This window comes from Lepidothrix coronata, unplaced genomic scaffold, assembly GCF_001604755.1.
Source record: "Lepidothrix coronata isolate B3197 unplaced genomic scaffold, Lepidothrix_coronata-1.0 Scaffold14, whole genome shotgun sequence".
Taxonomy (NCBI): domain Eukaryota; kingdom Metazoa; phylum Chordata; class Aves; order Passeriformes; family Pipridae; genus Lepidothrix; species Lepidothrix coronata.
In genome coordinates, this window is record NW_016690194.1 from 2,509,797 (window position 1) to 2,520,097 (window position 10,301).

Below are 10,301 nucleotides of genomic sequence, written 5' to 3' on the forward strand. Positions count from 1 at the left end.
TAGAAATTCATATGGCAAATCTGCTTGGAATTTTGCTACTGCTCCCGTGGGATCAAATTTTCCTCTTTATTTTAAGATTTGATTTTAAAACATTCCTGTAAGTGCTTGAAATCTATAATAGTTTTGGTTTTGGAAAGCAAAGTTTCACTTTGGCTTCTGGAGTTTTGTGGGACATATGATTAGATTAACCAGCTTTAGTTAGATAAACCAGGTTTAATTTTAGACATTTCACGCTAAAGACAAAAAAAATACTGACTACAGGCCCCTATCCTGGACATATTTAAGTATGTAACTCTTTTGTTTAAAGAATTGGTGCTTATATGGTGTTGTCACTGGCACTGGCCATGGAGGAAAGCACTCTTCTCAGAACCTCTGAAGGAAACCTAAGTTCAAGATCACTTCAGCTCAAAAGGATTCAAAGTCACCAAAATGGGTCAACTGCAAAATGGCACATGGAGTAAGTTATGCTTTTTGGTTCTGTAGAAAGCTATGTAGCAACAGCAAATGCAGGGTTTATGAAGTGTCAAATAAGCCACAGGCTTTGTTTTTCTACAAAGGCAGAGTCCAAGAGTCATTGCAGAAAACACATCATGAATGGAGAGAGGGAAGGAAGGATAGGAATAAATGGCAAATTTTCACACCAGAGAGCCATATGGACGGTTGTTGGGTGTCCCAGAAATTCATAATTGTGGTGTGCAAATGGTGAGTTACAGTCAGGAAAATGACAAATGTTTGCTAATATTAAGTTGTTCATATTAACAAAAAAGAATAACCAACAAATTGGGAATTTCTGAAGGATATCCACACTGAGTTACAGGATAATAAAATGGAAACTGAAATCCACTGTTGATGTATGCAAACTGATATGCATGGGGAAAACATTTCTTGCTTTATATCATAACAATGGGTCCTGAACTCTGGATGCTTACTAAATTATGGCAAATATGTCTAAGAAAATGTTGGCTTATTAGTCATTATCTGTGGAAAAAAAAAGAAAAGAACTGTGGGGAAAAAAAGAACATAACAGAAAATACCATGTCCCTATTTAAATCCAAAGGAATCTGGAATATATCAGGAAGACCTGCAAGTTCTTCACACCTGAAAGGAGATATATTAAAACTGGCAGAATACAGAGAGTATTATGTGGGATGATCAAGCGTACATCTTCTGTACAAGTAGTAATTCAATAGTCTGAGACTCCTCAGCATGGAAAGCAAGTATATAGAGAGACGTATGATACAAATTTACAAAACTGGGAGAGACCTGGAGAAGGAGGTTAAGGCACACTTGCTCATTCTTTTTCTTAATACTGAAACTGGCAGTCATCAAAAATATTCAAAGGAAAGAGGGGATACTTCACACAACGTGTAATTAAATACTGAATTCGTTGTTTCAGGATGTCGAGGGTGTTAAAATTTTACATGTGTTTTAAGAACAAGTGGAAAATTCGTGTAAGATAAATCCACTCATGCTTGTTCCATAAAAAGGTGCTATCTCTTGCTCAGATTTGCTGTGCTAGTAATATATTTCTGAAAGTATCATGACATATTTTTCCTGTCCTACTCTTTCTAGAGCATCCATTATTTGCTCACTGGGCTAGGAGACATATGACAGTTGTTCATGATCAGGGTTTGTGACTTTCATTTGTAGCCAATTGTCCTGAATGAAAGCAATTCTTTAATGTTATTTCAGTGTACAATATGAAGTAGACATCATGGATGTTTGTAGGGATGCAGTTGAAAAGAATAAAGACTCCAAAGGCTAACTGCATATGTTTTATATGAAAAATACTTTAAATGGTCCAGGAATGAACCAGTTCCTCATTTCAAAGACAGTGCTACATTGATTGGAACAACTTGCTTATTTTCTGATGAAATCAATTTTAACAGTTAGAAAGTTTATGCATGAGAGACCAGCCCCTTTTTTATATTATGACTGCATAACTGATGAAGTTAACCGAATATGGGTACAGATTTGAATTCTCTCTAGTATGGACAAGGAACTCATTCTGTGTCTTGGTACTATAATACTGGGCAAGTTTGTGCCATGCATATCTGAAGCATCCATGATGTTCTAGGCACTGGCAGAGGTGTCAATGTATTACTGTTGTCTATACCTCCTTCTCTGGTTGCAGGACCAGTGAAAAGAAACTGCTTTTTGAAGGAGAAAATAAACAAGTTCTGACACATGGAAAAAAACAACTCTAGTGCTGAGGTTCACAGAGCTTTGGAAGATAAATTCTACTGCATTTGACATCCAGAATGTAACACAGTATCTTATATTTCCCTAGATTTCACACGGATGCTTAGTCTACGGCAGGAGAGGTAGTCATTCAAATTTGTTTTTAAGGCAAAAGACCTGGGAGAAACCTATAAATTCACACTGCATGAACTGCTTTATTATGCATTACTCATTAAAGTAATCATTGAACAATAGAAAGTAACAGCCCTTAGAACAACCATAGAGAACAATGATGCCCCAGATTTTTAAGCCCGAGAGTTATCTTAAAGCAGTCATTTGAAAAATTAAAAATAACTTGATATTCCTTATCAACTAATCATGCCCCTTATTGTTAAAAGGTAGGTTTTTGGCTGAATATCATATTACCCAGTGAATAAATCAATAGGCAAAGAGTTCTTACACTGGTAAGGACTGCTAATTTTTACTATCTTCAATTTAACAAAATATAGCCTTTTTATTCTGTGAACTGTACAACAAACTCCCAGCGTGGATCAGGTCTTCCTTTCATGATGGTCTGAATAACCTGAAGTTCAATCAATGATAAATACTGGATAGAATTGCATAGAGAAAGAATGAAAATGCATTTTCATGTACTGCTCACACCATAGAACTGCTACTGAAAAATGATCGTTTGCTGAACAAGTGTAAAAGAAACTTCGTAACATGATTGTAGAAGCTATTCGTGTTTTATTAAGATGTTATTTTATGTGGTATGTGTGATTTGGATTTATCCTCTCTTAAGTCTTGAAATTAGGTTTTTCTTAATCCCTCTGTGATCTTTTGACTGTGGTTGGTATGAATTTGTACCATAACAGATTAGTAAATATGCAAATTACTGTGATACTTCATATGCTTAATAAAATACATGGTTGTCACTGGTAGGTGCCTACATCTTGTTTAACTGATTATTACTGACTGCTTATGAAAAGCTTTCTTGCTACACAAGACTTTGGAAGAAAATGCAATGTAACGTGCTACATTGCTAGTTGATTATTACAATATACAATTTTTAAAGCGGAGTGGAACTGTTGGGATGAGACTAGAAAGAGAATCAATTAATTTCTTCTTCAACTATTTGCAGCAGAGATAAAGAAAAAAAACATAAAAGGATGAATATGGTACATCTTCAAAATGAAACGGCACCAGTTACAACAGTGAAACAGATAAAAAGTGAATTGAGATCCTTACTGAGCCTCTGTATCTTTACATTATATCTGTTTATAAGATTTCTTAAAAATGGGAAATGCCTTAATTTATTTAACAACTGTCAACTTTGTTGAAAACAAACATGGTGAAAACATGGGCTTAAATTTGACAGATACAAGAAGCTCAGAAGATTCCCTTTACTAATAAATTGTAAGACCGCAGGTTTGAGCTACAAGCTCATTGAAAGGGTTTTACTTAAAAAAATATAGAAGGCTCCAAAAATCCACCCACCAGATTATTAAAAGAGTCTTCAGTTTTTTATATACTTTTGTAGGACACAAGGGAGAAGACATGATGCACATTTCTCAGGAGACCAAATAACACACTTTTATTAACAAACTAGAAAATAGGTGAACCTGGCAAAAGTTTAAAGGGCAATATTCAACCGAAATAAAGCATTTCACAAAGCATTGACTCAGCACATACTAACCCATACAACTCAGTAAAATCCAACCCATTCAGCTTTAAGTTACCCAAATATCAAGAAAAGAGATTAGGAGAGGAAGAAATAAAGAAAGAGCAAGAAAAAGAGGAAATTATAGCTACCATGGCATATCCAGCATAGATGCAGCTACAAGGAGCTCAGGAAATGGCAGGACCACAACCACGCATGTCCTTGTTTTTATCTGCTCTGGCTCCCTGTGGCCACCCTGCCAGCACGACTTCTGGCCCACTGACCACTCTGGGGCTGGGCTGGGACTCTGGGGTGAGGTGAGGGGCAGTGCTCCCAGTGTGCCAGTGACAGCTGCTCTGGGACGGCCTAAAGAGGCTTGAAAGGGTTGGGGTATGGTGCAGGGCACTATTTCACCTTCATGAAATTCAACTGTCCCTTCCTACACACACACACACTTGAGTTGGTCTGAGTCAATAATTAATATAATAAGCCAGTGCCTTACACAAATAAGTAGAAAAGTCATTGAATATGCAGGACTATGAATGAAAGTCAAGAAAAAAATAGGAATTCCTCATAATTTGCAATACCTTCAGCATACATACAGTACTCTTACTGTCACCTTTGTTCATTCCTTCCTTGCATAGTACTTTTTACCACACCGAGTTTTGTTAATTTCTGATTGTGATTTCAGCTCCATAGTACCAAATTCAAAAGTGTTTACTCTACAATCCATGTTCTTCCAATTTGACAGTGAATTCCTCCTAAGTTCTTCTGGAGTATGAATTTGCATGATCAAATCCCTATTTTTTTGTGAGATGTTACGATTTTATGTAATTTTTTCAGCTACTGACACTACAATTCCTTAGGGAAGTTAAGTATGCTGTCAATAGATTTAGTTTTTCTAATTCTGCCTGAGAAGCATCACAAACACACATTTCTCCCAGGCAGGAACCAGAAAACTGTTGAACTCAACCTCACTCCTCTGATTTGCTGAAAATTAAAATTGTCACTGGAATTGTTCTCTATTTAGGTGGCCAGTGAGAAGAATGCGATCGCACTAGTGAGTTGTCATCAGAGAGGCAGTTTTTGACTCTCAGCAGTTTTCTGGAAGTCCTGAAAGTGGTGAATGAGGATTTTTTTTGACTTCATGTCAGAAGATGGCAGGAAGGCATTCATCACTACTGGCTTTTAAGAGCCTATCTTTCTAACACTAGCTGTTTGGTGAAGAAGACAGCTGCAAGACCTCTGCCAAGGTTTACTCTCTTCTGCAGGAAATTGCCTCTTTTGAACAACAGTCTGAACTTTTTCATTCTGATGTCAACAATCCCTTCCTTGGGATTGTTGTGTGCCAGAAGACTAAGAGGAAGAGTAGATTCGCACAGTTTCTATTCACATCTTGAATATAATGAAAGGATATAATGAAAGGAAGGATTCAATTACTGTGTCCCAATACAGCTAGGACATTCAGAAACTTCTCTATGGGTACCAAAACTTGTTAATACTGCTGCTATGTGTTTAGAAACACTACTTTCTGGCCCACCAGGCCAAATGATGAAAACAGTTTGGGATCTCCTTAGTGAAAGGCATCACTGTAACAAAAGAAGAGATAAACAAAAACCAACCAAACAAATAAAAACAAAACAAAAAACTCCAAAAATAAAAAAAAATTTCTTGGGAACTTGCAAGTTAGAGGAGAAGTGAAGTTTTACACACTCAAAGAATCAGCAGGTCCAGTAAAGATTGAGTTGGATTTTTTTTCATGCTAGATATAGACGCAGAATATAAAAAGCCACTGCCACTGCCATATTATACAGACAGAGAATATAAAGAAAACCTAGCTTCACTTAGTTAGCTGGTAAGAGAGACAGGGGATGTATCTAAACCTCACAAATATTGGTTCAAGTCTCACCTTGCAAGCTCCTCTTCTCTTTCATGGGAACAGCTTTTCATTTTGATACTTTCCTTTAAATTCAGTTCCCAGAAAGGGATAGGTGGAAACAACAAATGGCTTTTGAAATACCACATTGTGTTCATAAAACTCTAGTGTAGTTGCTGGTATTTGTCCTGTTTGGAAGAGAGCAATAATAAATATCCACTTGCATTCTCATGTAAATAAGCTTTGGTTCCAGCACTGCCTCAGAGACAGTCTGAATGCAGATTTCCTCTTTACTTTGAGTCTTATCTGAGCCAAATATTTTCATTTTCTTACTGAGATAAGCTATCTAATCAAGTTTCCTTATCCCTTTGAGCTCTGTGGTTTCTGATTAGCATTATCCCTTTTCCAAGCGCTATGGAGCACTGTCTCCTTGGAAGAATTGCCTTGCTCTGCCTCAATGTCCTGATGCTGACAGATGGCAGAGTCCAGACCCAAATATGGATAGATGGATGGACGTCATGTTTTTGTTGCTTTGCACTTAACCAATTAGGCAGCTGCTTTCATCTCCAGCATGGACACTACCCAGTTCTTGGTTATGCAACTATTTATTCTCAATATTTTTGCTTACCAAATGTTTCCTGCTGTCCTATCTAGCAGTGACAAAATACTGGAAAATGGGCAGATGAAAGTTTCACAGAAGCAGTAAAGGATGCTGAGAGCTTGTTAAATATTCTAGCAGGTCCTCATCCTAAGAATTTCCATGAATTGCATTGTCATCCAAATGCTTTGGGAGGCCTTAATGATCACAAAGGTTTCAGCTGGACCACCCAGAGCTGTAAATGGGAAAAGAAGCCTCAAGGGCCTCTTGTAGGATTAAAGTTGCTCCCACTTTAACATCTTGAAAGTATTCTATGAGGGCCTTCCCACTATCATCAAGTAATGAAAACCTATCTTTGTACTTATCCAATCACTTTAGTATCACTGTCCTGCCTGAAAGCTAGACAGGAAGAAAATAGTCACCTGTAAGACTGACCTGAGGGAACTGTTATGTCGTAGCAGTAAGACCACTGGAAAACAAATCGTAATGATTTATGTATCCTGATACAATCTAATTAATATGCTACCCGCCTATAGAATTAGCACTAATTTTTGTGTTCTGCATTGTGAAGAAATGTTCCTTTTCTGTCAGAAACGAAATTAACAAAGATGCTACTGATGGCCCCTCTATGAATCTTGCATTAATAAAGCTTCCATTCAAGAAGAGTATCCAATTTTAAAGCTTTTACAAATGAAAAGGGTAGGATGCATTTAATGACTTAAACTCAGCAGGAGAAAGGAGAAATGACCTTACAAAGTAACAGATACAGTTAGGCAGGGAGTTGCAAAATTGGCGATATGTGTACCTTAATACAATTATAAAAGAAACAAATTAAACTACATTATAGCCATCAAAATACGTAGCTACATGGACTATATATATAAAACTAGTATAAAACCAGATTTTTGAACAATAGTATTCTATTTTCTATCATAATTCAAATTGACTGAAATATATTTATTCCACCATTTCTATAATAACATAGCTACTTGTCTGGAAACAGGTACATAATGTAAATAAACAGGAATAATATAATAGATACATTATTTTAAAGCCATTGTAAATACACCACTGAGAAATCTTCCCCCAACATTGGAGCAGAATAGAATATAATCAAACTATTGCAAATTGTCCAATGCTGGAATTGAGGCTGTAGTGAATATCCGATGTATGATCTATTAATACCTTATTTTTCACATGGGTGGTTGCATCTGCTTGTCCATAGTTATGAACTGAAAACCTGCTACCTATGTACATCTTCTGCTAGTGAATATGTGTAATAAGCAGAAAAATCAAGGCAAAGATACAACCATATGGCAAGATCATAGATTGTATGAAAGACAAATATTCTCACTAGTATCTGATGTTTATAAAAATTTACAGCCATTGGCTTGTATTTTAAGTGGGACAGTAGCACTTACTTTGGCCTGTTGAGAGACTGTCCAAGCACGTGATAGTTGTTTCGCTGTTCTAAGAGCAAGAACTTTTAAGAACATGTTTTTGAGATACTAACATTAAAACAAAAGTCTTCTTTGTGAAGCACTGAAGCTGTACATTTTTATGAGGTGAAAGTTTCCACTTATCTCTGACAATTTTTAGAGACTCAGAGAAGATAATTTAATCACGAGAGAATATTTTAATGTAAGAAGACTCCTTCACTGAGAAGAACATGTTTCAAAGTACAAAAATGTCATCATTTTGCCTTACCTTCTAAATCCTTCTGTAATTTGTAGACAGTGTATCAAATATATCAGAAATGGAACGTTATGTGCACAGACATTAACAACATATGATCACAGTGTACTCTTAGATGACCTTGTGTTTTAGCGTTCCTTTCTTGATTCCTCATATATCATGATGTAGAATTGCCTATAAGTAAGTGAAACAGCTTGAATTGTCATTAAAGGCCAATAGAGCCACATGCATAATAGCATTCTTCAATTAAAAAAAAGACTTAATAAACTAATTGACAGAACAAAGCTTCCAAATTTAGGAAGATTATGGCTTAATGTGCAACTCTTTGGCTTTTCCCAAATATCCTCAGTGCCTTGCTGGAACATTCCCCCCTGCACCTGGACCCTAGCTCATTGTGCTATAAGGACGGTTATTTTGGCTTGGAGAGAAGAGGACTTTCATGACTTCAAACATGGACGTTAGATCAAGTTTTTTTGCCTCACATAATCCTGTCTTTGATGTCACTAGACTGAGGCCTCTCAGAATAGAAAGAGAAAGCTGTGAAAAGAGGCGCATTTAATTTATACATTTGAGTGCTGCTGTTCTAATTCACCAGTGTAGCATTTTTATTGTTTTCTGCTTCGCATCCTAAAGGCAGGCTTACACCAGGCAATTACAAATGGCTCTTCTGAACAAATAATTGAAATTCACTAATTGTGGATGGTTAAAAAATGTCAGAATTGGAGGTGCGAGATCAAATATATTTCTATTGGTACTGCCGAAGTTACAGGCTACCCTTTTCGCTTGCCTTAAAGGATAAGTACTTGTAACTGCTTGTTTTAACAGCAGCTAATCAGGTAAGATGCATGAGACAAAAATCTAACATGAAAATTATATTTTGCATTTGCCTTCAATCCAGAACAGTTGTCCTGAGTTGTCCTGAGTTAAAACAACAAATCTTTAGAAGGTGGTATGGAAGATTGCTTTGCAGTATGGAGAGAATTAATGTACAACATTCTAATGAGAATTAATGTACAACATTTACAAATCCCTCCTCTTATAACTGCAGCAAGGAGCCAGTTGTAAAAATGGGGATTGAGTCTATGTGCAAACACCTGTGTGTGAATAATTACACAAAGGTATTGGTGGAGCAACAGCTCTGCAATCAATTATCTTTCCTTTACCTAAAAAAGTTAGTGAAACATCTGAGGGATTGTGAGACATAATTTCTGCATAGTTTACCTTACAAAACCAAGAATTTAGTCTTTCACAAAACAATTAGCCTCAAATTATCCACAAAGAAATTACGCACATTATTTTCTAGTGAATTTTGTAACATAGGAATTTTGTGCCAAAGTTCATAAAAACAGTAGAATTTTGTGCTTATCATAGACAAAGCAGAACTCTGTTTGTGTTTGTGCATGTGGACAATGGAAGTGTGCTGCAGAAACAGAAATATGACATAAAACATTCTGTCAGAGAGGTCTTTTTGTTTCATGGATTTGCTAAATTAATGGACTCAATAAAAGAAAACTGGAGTATCCAAAAGTGAAATTATACATGCCTTCCTGATTCAGAAACCTTTATGCATAGTGATCATTGCCATGAACCAAAACCAATTTCTTCCTTCACTTTCACCAACATATAATAAACAGGATAAAATTTACATTTTTGTCTGTTGCCTTACCAAAGGCATTGTGCCTATTTCACTAAATACAGTTGGTCCAAGGCAAAGTCCTGCTGACTTGAGCCATTCAAAACTTACAAACTCTGTCTTCCCCACAACCACAAATCTTTTTCTTTGTCTTTTGAAAGTACGAACTATGAAAGAAGTTCAAAGTCCTTCTTTATAATAACGAAAATAAAACTTATTTCTCCTCGAAACACAATCTGATACGCATCATATTTATAATCTCATTAACTTGAGAGAACAAGAGTTCATAAATGTACCCATTGCCATCATTGGAATTTTTATATTCTGGCTCCTACTACCGTTTCTCACCATTCTTACTACCTGTTGCCGTTTGGATTTTGCTCTGCACCAAGTCCCTGAACACAGTGAACGTCTTCCTCTGCCCCGCCATTGGATAAAGGAGAGAGAAGGGAAAAGAAAAAAAACCAAAGGACCCAAAATAAACTGAACTAAAGCAATATAAATATATTTACATGTATATACAATTACAGAACTATTTTTTTTCATGGCTAGGCTTCACAAACGAAGATTTGGGAAGGCTCTATCCACATTTGCTACAGGCACGCTGGTGGCTTATGAGGCCAATACGTGACAGACATATCCGATTGCAAAAGGCACA